The sequence below is a fragment of the Euprymna scolopes genome, chromosome 46 (assembly GCF_053919585.1).
Source record: "Euprymna scolopes isolate OS-2025 chromosome 46, ASM5391958v1, whole genome shotgun sequence".
In the NCBI taxonomy this organism is placed as follows: Eukaryota; Metazoa; Mollusca; class Cephalopoda; order Sepiida; family Sepiolidae; genus Euprymna; species Euprymna scolopes.
The window spans coordinates 38,704,937-38,720,011 of NC_136527.1; the positions used below are offsets into that span (position 1 = coordinate 38,704,937).

Sequence of the window (15,075 nt, forward strand, 5' to 3'; positions counted from 1 at the left end):
CACCGCCACCTTTGATCATCAAAACCAAAAGTGGACCACATCGTGGAAGTGGTCTGAGGACCACCCCGCTGAAAGACTACACAATCGAGTGTCAGAATACCCAGTGCTAGCGGAAATCCGTGAAGAATACATGCAGGAGCTCCGCACCTGGATAGCTAATGGTTGGCTCATGCCATAGCCAGAGGATAAATTGGGACCTCCCAAAGGCCTAATTCCCCTGATGGCTGTGATGCAGCAGAACAAAGCCAAAGTGCGCCCGGTAATGGACTACCGGGAGCTAAATCATTACGTAGACGCGTTTACGGCCAACACAGATGTTTGTGCAGCTAAGCTGCACGAATGGAGACAAACAGGTGCTAACGTGTCTCTACTGGACCTCAGGAAAGCATACCTACAAGTCTGGGTCCATGAGACACTGTGGCCATACCAGACTGGAAATTGATGGGAAAAATATTGCCTGACCCGTCTGAATGTGGCTCCCCTGATCATGAGAGCAATTGTCAGCAAAGTACTGTCTTAGGAAGAAGTTGTAAGCCGTGCAGCATCTGCTTATATCAATGACATTTTTGTCAACGAGGACATGGTACCCGCGACCCATGTAAGAGAACACCTAGCGCAGTTTGGGTTAGAGTGCAAGAACCCGGAGCAGTTGAAGGACGGTGCACGGGTGCTGGGATTGGCGGTCTGGAGGGAACACAGTGAACTACGGTGGAAGCAAGGAAATGCAATTCCAGAAGCTCCCAGCATTGTTACGCGACGGACAATGTTTTCCCTGTGTGGTCGACTTGTCGGGCACTTTCCAGTGTGCGGTTGGCTTCGTACGGCTTGTGGAATACTCAGAAGGAGAGTAAGTTCGGTAACGAAGGGCTGGGACGATGAAGCAAGGGATGCCGTACTGCATTGTATGATGTTCGAAACCTTGGAATCTGTGCAGTGGAACGATCCGGTCCGGGGAAATTGGTGTGTGGATGGCAAAGAGCTGAATGTATGGGTCGATGCATGAAACTGTGTTGGAGGATGCATGTTGGCTGCGATCTGAAGGTGACTCTCAACATATATACTTAGCCACTGGATGCCGTATTGAAAGGTATTAATTTGGCTCTACAGTGGCAGATCAAAGTGTAACACATAAAGACAGATTTTATCTGCGTATACCATTGGGTCTCGGACACACTAACTGGAAAGGCACGAGTGCGCACCAAAGCAGCAAGCGAGATGCTCATTAGGAGGCGACTAAGCACTCTAAAAGAGCTTGTGAAAGAGTACGGGCTGACAGTGGACGTGACGCTAGTTCCTTCAGCACGAAACATTGCTGACTGATTGACACGAGTACCACAGACATGGTTTGAGGCAATGAAAGAGAAAAACGGGCCTGACCTGGTGATAGGCGCGATTCACACGGACGTTCTGGATGAGAGTCAAATCATGGCTATTCACAAAGGTAGTGGACATCCGGGGGTGCGACGCACTACCTACCTTGTCAGGAGAAGTTGCCCAACCACGACGAAAGCAAATGGGGAGTTCTCTTACGATTCCATTGTGCGTACGCTCCAGCCGGGAATGGCATAGCAGAGCGATGTCACCGTACAGTGAAACAAATAGTGGCTAGAATGCGCTGTCCCATACAATAGGCTGTCTACTGGTATAACATCACACAAAGAGACGACATATCTCCCTTCACTGCGCCTGCCAACAGGATTTATCGATATGAAGTTCGAGTAAAGGAGATCCCAAAGACAGCTCTTACCAGGTTGGAGATTGCATGGGGTCAAAAGACCGCAAAATCGATGTACCATGAGGTTCAGCAAGGGTGAGGTGACCAAGGTAATCAGCCCTCAATCAATTTTTGTGAACGGTGTGCCTCGCCATGTGAAAGATCTGCGCCCTCGCCATTATGTTGTTACATCAGAGGAAGAGGAAGACAGTAAAATATCTTCTGAACGAGCAGAGAGTATGATGCAGGACGATGAAGAGCCATATAATGCACATACAGAAGAAGCAGAAAAGGGACCACCTGTCTTGCCTTTATGAAGGAGTACCCGACAAAGACGAATACTGCCCCCCTGTCCCTGCCCTGATTGTAAAACACTGCCTATGGAACCAGCTGGCGGTAATAACGGTGGTAATGAGGAAGATGACAGGGAGGAAGTGCTGCCTCCAGTTCTTTGAAAAGCGCCTGGCAAAGAAGACTGCCCCCATGCCCCATTTGTGATCATGAGATCAGGGGAGTGTAGCAGAATTAGCAATAACCAAAATGAGAAATAGAGCTTACCTCAGATACGTCTGTTTTGGGTTGAGCGAAAGAGAGATTTCCAAGATGGCGTCCATGGGCTTTTATTAGCGCTTACCCAATGTGATTATCATTGAATCGCATCTGCTATCGCGAGATTATGCAAATATGTCGTTCCCGGCCGCTATAAAGGCAGGACACTGGAAAGGAGAGGGGGCATTCTGCACAGTGTGTGTAGGTTATTCTGGCGAGTAGATTGTGCTTGTTTTGACCCACGTGTCTGCAAGAAGCGAGTTTTTGTTCTGTCTGTTTTTAGTTGTATTTTTTTTGTTTTGCCTACTACATTTTTGTTTCATGTTCTCTCTCATGTAAATATTAAAATGTTAAATAAAATAATACTAATTTTTGTTTCAGTAATAAAAACTGCCTATACATCCATATGTATATATATATTGTTGTGGTTGCAAAGTTGAACAATAATTAGTAAGGAAATACAATGAAGACGCAAATAAACAAGATAAGGCAATAATAAGTGTATTAAAGAAAAGGTATATTTACAATATGTACAAATGACGGTGTCGAGTCAGAGAGTCTTGGTGGGAGGACATGTACGCTCTTTGGCGTCACTTCTGGTGGCATTTGAGTAAGACACACCAAGGCCAACCTAGACTTACCATTTATAGTGTTATGTTATTCTCATATGCAAATAAGTGGTTGCCACCACAACACCCCCCTCCCAAGATTTGAAGTCACACAGATTTCAATATCTTTTTCTTTTTGGGTTTACCATTAATGGTTCATTCACTTTTCTTTTCCTACCTGATCTTCGGGGTTCAGGTGCATTTTGAGGCGGTTCCAAATTAAAAGATTCGTATATGATATCTATGGTGTCCTCCTCTTCGACTGTTGTCGTATCATCATCATCTTGGATATGACGTTTTTTTATCTGATTTAGGTGCCTTTTATGTATATTCTGTGGACCTTTAATCATGTATGTACAATCACCAACAATCACCAATGCGTTTATCCACTACTCCACATTCCCAGTAAGATGTGTTATTTCTGTAGCACTTAAAATATACTCGATCTCCCGAGTTATATTTCTTTCTTCTCGTGTGTGTAGTGTTTTGGATAATTGCCTGCCTTGGCAATAGTTTGTCAAACGCTGATTTTACCTTTCTGGCAAACATTAGATCAGCTGGTGATATGTTTGATGGTGTACTAGGATGTGGTGTAATCCTATATACTTGCAAGAATTGTTGCAAAGCTTTTTCTGTTGGTGTTCCAATGGATTTCTTTAACGCTCGTTTTAGCGTGTCCACGAACCTTTCCGCGAGGCCGTTCGACCTTGGATGATACGGCAGAGTCGTGATGTGCTTCACTTGGAACGTGTCGCAAAATTCCTTAAACTCTGCGGATGTGAACTGCGTTCCGTTGTCAGTGACCAGTGTGTCTGGTACACCGAATCTTGCAAACAACTCGTGTAGAAACCCTATTGAGTTGTTTGTTGTTGGATTCCTGCAACGCATTACCTCCGGCCATTTTGTGAAATTATCCACTACAATTAAATAATAGTTTTCACCTACTGGACCAGCGAAGTCCATGTGGATTCTCGACCATGGTTGGTCGGTTTTCGGCCAAGGTTTGTGTACTATAGGTGGAGATTTTGCCGCTAACTGGCATCCTTTACATTTATCAATTGTTGCTGCTATGTCAGTGTCCATGTTACGCCAGTACACGTAGCTTCTCACTAACTTCATTCGATTTATCCCCGGATGTCCTGTGTGGAAATCTCTTAACATCCTATTCTGCAATGTTTTGGGTATTACCACTCTCTCGCTGTACAGTAACACATCGTCACATATGGAGAAAACTTCCTGCACCTTTGTGTCCATTATAATTTTCTCATTTATGTCCTTTATATATTCGTCTTTCTCGGCTTCCCTTTTAATGTCCGACAAAGTTACGGGTAGTTCCTTAATGATGTTTGCTACCATATTTTTTACTTCAACATTTGTCCGAATTGCTGCAATGACTGATTCTTCCAGATTGTGTTTCTGTGGTATCAATCTTGACAGTCCATCCGCATGGCAAATCTTTTTTGATGCTAGATGTTGTAGCTGGAAATCGTAATTAAGTAGTATTGTACCCCAGCGCAGCAATCTATTTGCGGTGTATACCGGCAATCCTTTTTTTGATCCATAGATCGTGACTAACGGTTTATGGTCGGTTTCAAGTATGAATTGTCTACCATATAAATATCGGTGAAATTTAGTCACGGCAAAGATTATGCTCAATGCTTCTTTTTTGATTTGTGAATATGCCCTTTCGGCTGGTATCAGCGTTCTTGAAGCATGCGCTATTGGTTTTCTAGACCCATCCGGCATAATATGTTGAATGCATGCTCCTAAGCCGTAGGAGCTGGCATCACTAGCGACGACTATTTTTAAGTTTGTGTCAAAGTGCGTTAAGAATAATTCGGATGTTAGTGCGCTCTTTATTTTGTCAAAAGCGGTTTGACATTCTTACGTCCAGTTCCACGGTGTATCCTTTTTAAGCAGATCATTTAAGGGGGCTCGCAAGTTATGCATTCCTTCAATAAAAGATTGGTAATAATTTGCGAGTCCTAAGAAACTCTGCAAGCTTGTTACATTATCGGGTGCTGGCATATTTTTTATTGCCGCAGATCTGTCTGGGTCTGGACGTCGTCCATGTTTGTTTATTATGTGTCCAAGATACTTAATCTCGCTCATACAAAAGTCACATTTACTTTCTTTTACTTTAAAGCCGAATTCTTGTATTCGAGTAAATACTTGTTTCAAATGTTCCTTATGTTCTTCTAGGGATTTGCTCCTGACAACAATGTCGTCCAGGTATGCACATGCGCACTCAATACCACTTAGCATGGTGTCCATCGCTTGCTGAAAGATGGCAGGCGCTACTTTGATGCCAAAAGACAATCGGTTGGATTTGTATAATCCCTTATGCGTATTGATGCATAGTATTTTTGAGCAATTCTCCTCGACCGGTATTTGCAAATACACGTCGCTCAAGTCTATCTTGGAGAAGATATTACCCCCATTCAAGTTCGTGAATATTTCCTCTGGGCTTGGTAGGGGGTAATGGTGATCTTTTAATAGGGAGTTGACCCCGGTCGAAAAGTCTGCACACACTCTAACTTCGTCATTCTTTTTCTTTACATATACGGTGGGGGCTGCCCACTCGCTGTGTTCTATTTTTGATAGAATTCCCGTCTGTTCCAATCTATTTAATTCTTTATCAATCTTTTCAAACCCAGCGAACGGAACATTTCGCTTTTTTCTAAAAATTGGGCTGGCGTTTTCTTTAAGTTCAAACGAGGCCTTGAATTTATTGCAGCGACCTAAGTTAGTCGTGAATGCCTCAGGAAATAATTCTTTTAAATCGTCTTTTATATTTACTGTTGTTGGAGAAAAACATTCTAATTTTTTACAGAATGTATTGATTGGCTTATCCCATAGTCCGAATTTCTCAATTAAATCTATTCCAAACAGATTTTCACTATTTTTTAGTACGAATATTTTTAATTTCTTCGAAATCCCTTTCAATTTTATCGGGAGGACAACTTCTCCTTAAATTTTATACCCCCACCAGTTACCGTCCGGGCTGCTTTACTAGTTTTCATCATGGCCGGTTTTCCCAACTTTTTCCACGTATTCAGGTTTATTATAGAAACATCGGAGCCGGAGTCGAGTTGTAACTTTATTGATGTTTTAAATATTTCCACTTTTACGTATTTTCGCCGATCTTTGTCTAATTTTGTATTTGATTTTGTTTGCTGTACTCTCTTTCTGGTGTAATCTTTATATCTGCAGCAATCACTTTTGTGTCCCACCTTCTTACAAATGTAGCATTTTTTCTTCTTATAAGGACAATCTGATTCCCAATGCTTTTCTGCACATCTCTTACAGTTATATCTAGGAAGAGGCTTGTTATATTCTGTACTATATTTATTGTTATTATCTTTGGAATATCCCGTTCCATTGCTTTTCTTTGTAAAGTTCTTGGTTGGTGCGTATGGTTTTCTAACTTTTCTTACATATGCCACTCCGGATTCTTCTATATTTTTTGAATCCTTTTTTAGTGTAATGGCCCTTTCACAGTCCTCTGCTAGTTTCTGGAGGGTTAAATCTTGCTCAGATTCCAGCTTAGACAACACTCGTCTGCGTATTTCTGCATTTTTCGTGGAAACTAACCCTTGAGCGAGGATTAGACATTTAAAATCTTCTACCGTTAGTTCTGCAAGCTTAAAATTATCGCAGTTTTTATTGACAACTGATGCGTATGTCAAATAATCTTGGTTGTCCATCTTTCTTAGATTCATGCACAGCCATCTTTTATGAAAAAGAGATATATTTGGATTAAATAATTCTTTTAGTAATTTTACAGCTTCCATGAACTCTAATTCCGCAGTTTTTTTAGGTAATATGTAATCTACGAATTTGCTGTGTTCTGATGTACCCAATTTTCTGAGTAAGAGGCTCACTTTCTGACTATTTGGCCAATTTTTACAGTCCAGTTGAAAAACATCCTCGTATCTTGTGTAGTATGCTTCAAAATTCTTCTCTTCCTCAGGCACATAATGAAATGTGTCCATGCTATTAAAAATAGTTGTATGGGAGAAATTAACACTATCGACATTTTCTCGATTACTCTTTAGTAGTTCCAGTGTTTTAGCAAAACGTTCCTCTTGTCTTTCTTCATATTCCAATTGTAGTTTCTTATGCCTTTCTTCCTGTTCCAATTGCAGTTTTTTCTGCTTTAATTGCGCCATTTTCTGCTTTTCTTCTTGTTCCTGCTGCCATTTCAATAATCTGTCCTCTCTCTTTTCCTCGCGGTCAGCCTGTGCCTGTAGTTGTGTTTGCAAAAGCTCGTTTTGTGTAGCTTGTCTGCGTTCATCCCGCTCAGCCTGTGCTTGTAAAAATTGCATGAACATTTTTGATAAGTCTTCCATGTTTTTTTTTTGTAGCGTGTAGTTAAAAAAATATTGTACCAATGTACCATATACACCGGTTTGGGTTACAACAAAAAAGCAAATTGCTGTAAGCTCCTGTTTTCAATAATAATATCGCTGCTTGCAATAATATATTCTTTTTGCGAGTCACGCTGCAAAAAAAAATAAAACAGGTTTATCTGGAATCACGAAATGGAATTGACTTTCCGTTTTTAGGCACTTACTAATAAGTAACTCTTTCCACAAAATAAAAGTTTGGGTTTTTTTTTTTAATCGAGTCACAATTGAATAAATGTATGCAGTACATTTAGTTCTTTGAGTGTTTTTTCTCTCGTATTTTAGTAATTAAAATACCTCTTAAATTGAGATTACCTTTTTTACCGTGACGTTTTACTGTATTATCCGTTATTCAGTGACAACTTCAAGAAAAAAAATCATTTCCTTGAATTTTAGTTTTAGCTGTGGTATTTCCTTTTAGTACCGACGTCAACAAACACATTAATTAAAAAGTCCTTTAGTTGTTGTTTTGTTTACGGAGAACAGTAATTAGAATCTACTGGTGAACTTTTTTCGTAGGTTACTTCCTTGCTTTTTGTAATACGGGTCTGACCTGTCGTTTTTGCGACAGAACAAAGTTCGCTTTTCATTTGCAAGTTGGTCCTTTAGTAAGATTTGTCGTGTAGCGACAAAACAAAAATTCACTTTTACATTCGTTTGCAAGTCGGATTCCCAGAAACGACGTAAATTGTCGCTTTTGCCACGTTAGAGTTTTTTTTTTCACTTGAGTTGAAACTTCTCTTTAGCGTAAAATCCGTTTGCTCGTCAACACTTTGCATTCCTTAAAAAAATGGCCAACCTTTGCGTTGTACTATTTTTTTTTTAAATAGTTCTTCGTCAAACTGTTATATTTGACGCTTCATATCTCGTCGCCAACTGTTGTGGTTGCAAAGTTGAACAATAATTAGTAAGGAAATAAAATGAAGACGCAAACAACAAGATAATACAATAATAAGTGTATTAAAGAAAAGGTATATTTACAATATGTACAAATGACGGTGTCGAGTCAGAGAGTCTTGGTGGGAGGACATATACGCTCTTCAGCGTCACTTCTGGTGGCATTTGAGTATGACACACCAAGGCCAACCTAGGCTTGCCATTTATAGTGTTATGTTATTCGCATATGCAAATAAGTGGTTGCCACCACAACATATATATATATATATATAGATATAGATATGATATGAAATAATAAATACTGATAACATCTAGAAACAAAATAGTTCTTAAAATTTATATGAGGATTTTCTGCCAGGACCCGTAATGCAAATATATGTTGCTATGGTTAGAGTACTTGGTAAAATTAAGTGGTAGGTTACATAATACTGAACGCGAGAAGTTTTTATCCTCAGTGAGATTGAAAATAGAATTAAAAATTACTTAGGAACTTTTACCGTCATCGCTACCAATACGAGAGTGTGCTAATCTCATGTACTAATTAAAACGTTCTATTCAGAATTGTGTAAAGATTTTTGAGTTCAAGAGAAAGGTTCTCACGTTAAACAAAATACACCTAAATAAGATCGGAGGTAACATAGAAACGTTATGAAAATAACACCCAAGTGGAGAACAGTATTCTGAAGAATCAAATAATATGAAGACTCAATCCTCACCTCTAAAATAAAAAAACGTGATTATTTTCAGTTTGAAAAATAAAAACACATTACTTTTGTAAACAAACCTGTATTGAATAAAACTATACTCATTTTATTTTTTAATTTCATTATTAATAGATGTTTGAATATTTTTTAATAAATACCAACATAATAAATTGAATTTTACAACATAAAATGTAATTTTTCAAATTTATTTTATACTTTCAGAATTTGCAACAATGAAAAGAAATTCATTAATGGATAAGAAGCACCTCTTGCATTGTTGATTTAAAAATCGTTGAAATAATTGTGAATTTCTTCATATAAATTTTCCAAAGTTCAAATTTATTAGCGTGCCTATCATCACACACCTCATTACATTCCTACTTTTTGTGGAATCAGATGCAAGCAGACATGAGATACAAACAACATTCTTGTGAAGTATGTGGTTCTTCTTTTGCATGGAAGTCACATTTATTGCGTCATATAAAAACACATACAGGCGAAAAACCATATTCTTGTGAAGTATGTGGTTCTTCTTTTGTGCAGAGGTCAAATTTGATGAGTCATATGAAAACACATACGGGAGAGAAACAACATTCTTGTGAAGTATGTGGTTCTTCTTTTGTACATAAGTCAAATTTGATGAGTCATATGAAAACACATACGGGAGAGAAACCACATTCTTGTGAAGTATGTGGTTTTTCTTTTGCAGATAAGTCACACTTGTTGAATCATATGAAAACACATACGGGAGAGAAACCACATTCTTGTGAAGTATGTGGTTCCTCTTTTGCATTGAAGTCACATTTGTTGAGTCATATGAAAACACATACGGGAGAGAAACCACATTCTTGTGAAGTATGTGGTTCTTCTTTTGCATGGAAGTCAAATTTGTTGAGTCATATGAAAACACATACGGGAGAGAAACCACATTCTTGTGAAGTATGTGGTTCTTCTTTTGCATGGAAGTCAAATTTGTTGAGTCATATGAAAACACATACAGGAGAGAAACCACATTCTTGTGAAGTATGTGGTTCTTCTTTTGCATGGAAGTCAAATTTGTTGAATCATATGAAAACACATACTGGAGAGAAACCACATTCTTGTGGAGTATGTGATTCTTCTTTTGCACAGAGGTCACATTTGTTCTGTCACATGAAAACACATACGGAAGACAAACCGCATTCATTTAAATCACATTTGTTGAGTCAGTCAGGAGAGAAACCATATTCTTGTTAAGTATGTGGTTCTTCTTTTGCATCCGATTGAAATTTGTTGAGGCATATGAAAATACAGACAGGGCGTTCCTAATAATGCTGGACTTAACAGAAATCAAAATAATAGTTAAAAATACTCCACACATTGTATTAAAAAAATTGAAAAATGTGCCAAACAATAATGTGCTAAGTTTTTTCTGGAATTATTATTATTATTTTATAAGTAAGGGAGGTTTTATAGATTGGGTTTAAAGAGGATTTCTTCACTATGATCAGGATAGAATTATAATGACTGCTCACAATGAAAGCTTGATTACCACTGCTTTTAAGAAGATAGAAAAAAGCTGCAATGTTTGGAAAATTTCTATTTTAGTAATTATAAGAGCAACTGAATTAGACAAAAGAATTTTAAAAACTTACAAATACATTTGGTGAAATGATTTCTCGGTTGAAATGTATGAGAATTAATTTCTCGATTTGAAACGTATTAAATTAAAAAAGAGACAAACAACATTCTGTGGTTCTTTGAATAAAAATAATTTATTGTAGGAAGGGAGCCCCTTGATTTCTTAGAACTTTGAAGAAAATTAAAAAAAAGAAAAAAAACTATATGAAATCTACAAGCTAGCCTCATGACAAATCCATTGAAATATGTTTAACACAATGCTTAGAACACTAAACTTTTGCAATGAAGCAATAACAGGGATAAAAACTGTCTATAAATTTGCTCTTGGATATGAATTCATATCGTAATAAAATCACGTGTGAGTTCCAAGAGGACCTCTTCAAACTAACTAAAGTATATGGTTTAACTAACAATTTTCTGGAATTATTATTATTATATAAGTAAGGAAGGTTTTATAGATTGGCTTTAAAGAGGATTTCTTCACTATGATCAGGATAGAATTCTAATGACTGCTCACAATGAAAGCTTGATTAACGCTGTTCTTAAAAGGATAGAATAAAAGCTGGAATGTTCGGAAAATTCCTATTTTAGTAATTATAAGAGCAACTGAATTAGACAAAAGAATTTTAAAAACTGACAAATATATTTGGTGAAATGATTTCTCGGTTGAAATGTATGAGACTTTATTTCTCGATTGAAATATATTATATTAAGAGACAAACAACATTCTGTGGTTCCTTGAATAAAAAGGAAGATTTATTGTAGGTAGGGAGCCCCTGGATTTCTGTGAAGTTTGAAGAAAATTGAAACAAAAGAAAAACTATATGAAATCTACAAGCTAGCCTCATTACAAATCCTTAGAAATATTTTTAACACAATGCTTGGAACACTAAACTTTTGCAACGAAGCAATAACAGGGATAATAACTGTCTATAAATTTGCCCTTGGATATGAATTCATATCGTAATAAAATCACATGTGAGTTCCAAGAGGATCTCTTCAAACTAACTAAAGTATATGGTTTAACTAACAATTTATCAGGTCAATTCGACATTCTGTTGTGAAAACTTCCCACTGACAAACTCAAAACCCTCTTGTCAAAACATTCAAATTCAAAACATGACAGTATTTCAAGTTGACTTACACGCAACTACACACATAGCAAACCTTGTTCTAACTCGTCCTCTGCTTACATTTTTTATTCACCTTTATCATTTGCATAAGAATGTGACAGTCTACGTCGCTTAAGTGACCATCTAATATAAAACCCATTGAAGAACTGTTTTAGTTTTTTTCTCTTTTTGTTACAAGACTGACCTTTTGAAGCATGCACACATGCTAGCCAAGTATATTTTGATTTTTATGACAAAGTAACATAAGAAAAACCAAAACCCCATATTTTTGTAATGTATGTGGCTTTTCTCTAACCAGACAAAATAAAATAATCATTTTATTTTGTTAATAATTTTCTTTAAATAAACAAAGATTTTATTCTCAAAGTTTCATGATATGAAACAACAGGAAATTGCTTGTGAATTTCATAATGCCATGAAACTTTGAGAATAAAAACTTTGTTTATTAAGAGAAAATTATTAACATAAAGAAAAACGATTAAAACATATACTCAATTAGGACGAGTTGGAACAAGGCGTGCTACACACATGTGTGTAAGCTAACTTGAAATAGTGTTGTATTTTGAATTTCGACGTTTACACTCAGCTAATAAACCAAGAACCACAGTCTATATAGAAACACATATTAACGATTCATACTCACTATTCAAATGAATGGAAAGAATATTCTGTTGTCACAGCCCTACTAATAACTGGCAATTTTCGTTGTGAGAAATTAGACCAGGGCATTATGTATTGAACACCTGTCATAACATCAATTTTATATTGTTTGCCAACATTTTTCAGCGACAGTTTCTCCTTCCAAATCATACGATAAAAGAAGAGTGTTGAAAAACATTCGATTATCATTTACTGTGGCAGCATCAGATATCGATAAAAATTCAACAATTGTAAACTGATTAGCCATATACAGTTTTGACTTAGTAAGTTGTGTAGTAGTTTTATTTTGTAGGATAGTTTCATATTTATGTGAACGAATCTTTCTACTTAGAATAATTGATGTATTTTCATCCGATGAAAATACCTTGTATGAGGTGAACTTCTACTGAGCTACTTACACACTTTTATCGTGTCTAAATCATGTAAAAACGTATGCATCCAAGCCACCATCAATATGGCATGACATTTGGTATTAAATCATTTCTTAACTTCTTTCTTTTGGTGGGGGAGCGAAAACGTGAAATAAAATTAACAAAATGTTAGAATTAATATTTTATTAATTTAACTTTGGATTAAATAGTTTATTCTTCATTTTTTTATTTTTTCCCATGTATTCACGTAATTTGGCATTAAAATTTGTGTTTCTTCTTTCAAGATTCTTTCCAGATTCAGATTGGAAACTCTTTTCTATCCTCAAACACATGAGATACTCCTTTGCCATATCATGTGACACATTTCTTATATGTTTATCTAGTGAAAGGTTTAATCACGCCACGTTCAGTATATTTCAGGTTAACGACAGGTTATCATGAGTTGTACGACTGTAACCCTCACCAAAATTCATACGAATTAACAAAATTGTTATAGGCGTTCTTTCTCAATACATAAGATTAAGAGTGTGGTTTTTCTAGTTTAAAATAATTTTCAACAGTTATATTTTGAGTTAATAAATTCTTGTGAGAACTAACTTGCATTTGAAAATGACGAAAGGAATTAATCACCACTACAAAGTATACATAAGTACTATGCTAAGTTGTTTGTTTTGAAATCTTCAAATATAGCATGCTCATCCGTACACACAAAAAGAAATTTAATCACCTTAATAAACTCTTTGATTATAATTTTGTGATTGCATGTGATTCATCATAAATAGCTAATATATAGCTAAAACCGTTTGCACAAACAACATAGAACAATTTAATTCTATTTCATAATCTACATTTGTTCACATGCCTCACAGAGTTGCATATTTTATAATTGGAATCTATCTTTCCGAAAATTGAATAAATGCTGCAATAGAAAAATCACACATTCAAAGGTTTTACCTGCGAGCACATCCTTCTAGGACAGAACAAACACTTCATTGAAATAATACCACGAAAGTCTGATTTGTTCATATGCTTTCTATGGCTTAAGTTAGACACAAGGTCAATTCATATTTAGAATTAACCTCTTAGAAATAAATTAATTCAGCTGTAAACAACCTTCTTTGTACCCTCGTTATACTTCTCACAGTAATAATATAAAATTTGCTATCCAAAATAAGTAGATAATGCCTGGGATAATGAATTCTTGAACAAAACATATACTTGACTTTGGCCATCAATCACTTATTATAATCATTGCTAATATTCTGATAAGAGGATAAGATGAAAAGCTTCATTCAAGTTTCTTTGTTTTGCACAACCGGTAGAAAGCACAAGCAGTTTTTTAGCGCAACCGGTAGAAAGCTATGTGCCAGCAACTGCAGATTCCGTCTTTAATCATAAGACTTAGAGATGACGAAACATGTGTCCATGATGATCTAAAAGAATAAAGACATTTAATTGAAACGGAAAGACAAATTCCATTAAAATATAATAATGTTACAAATGAATTCCTATCTTTAATCCTTGTTAATTTTTTAAATAGAAATGCTTCTTCTCTTGATACAATTACTTGTTTCGATTTTCTAGTTATTATTTTTATAATCGTATTCAATTTATATTTCGATCTATTCATATTTTTTACATGGAGGTCACCACTTGGGGATAAGGATTATTGTGTGTACAGTAATCAATGGGATAGTATCACAGTTAGTATTGGAGAATTGATAAAGTGACTTTGTTAAGGTGGCGGTTTATCAGGAATTTGTTTATGTTGGACTTGAGACATCAATGTTCTAGTCAGGTGGGAAACAGACGGAAGAGAGTTCATTGGCAACAGACTTGATGTACGTGTTCTATTTCAGGTCAGGAGTAAAGATCAGTCCCAAAAGCTTATCAAGAAAAACGAGAGCCATCTATTTTAATGGATGCCAGATGGGGGTCAGAGCATTGATGATGTAAATATAGAAGCTTGGTTGTAGATGCATTAAAATTAACCAGCCACCTTTTCCCCACTGTAGCGTTCACTGAAAATCAGAGAACTTTCTCATTTACGGCCTTAGATGTGCCGCCATAGATGGTCGTGTCATCAGCATAGATGCCAACGAATGATTTATGTGTTTGGCGAGATAGTTGATGTATATCAGGAAGAGAGGTGGGCCCAGTATAGACCGCTGAGGGACTCCAGCCTTAATACCGAGGGCCTCTGATTTCTGCCCATCAGCCACTACTCTAATGAGTCTATCAGAGAGAAATGATTTAATGGTCGAGTAAACATTTCCAGTTATACCGTAGCTGGAAATTTTGTGAAATAGGTCCTTATACCATACCTTATCAAAGGCCTTTTATATGTCAGGAGCAATTGGCCTAGAGGAAGCCTTTATCGAAAGATTCTCTAATCCTATGATATATAACC

The 15,075-nt window shown here is 36.6% G+C and overlaps 1 long non-coding RNA gene across 2 annotated transcripts in view; it reads left to right on the forward strand.

Annotated features, from left to right (window-relative positions):
- The window catches only part of LOC145270765 (uncharacterized), a 127,568-nt gene extending 117,070 nt beyond the window's left edge, over positions 1-10,498 (forward strand). For both annotated transcript variants that reach the window (XR_013865555.1, XR_013865554.1), the window contains exon 3: positions 9,104-10,498. This is a non-coding gene — a long non-coding RNA (uncharacterized LOC145270765). The remainder of the gene's footprint in view (positions 1-9,103) is intronic.
- Positions 10,499-15,075: the final 4,577 nt, after the last annotated feature.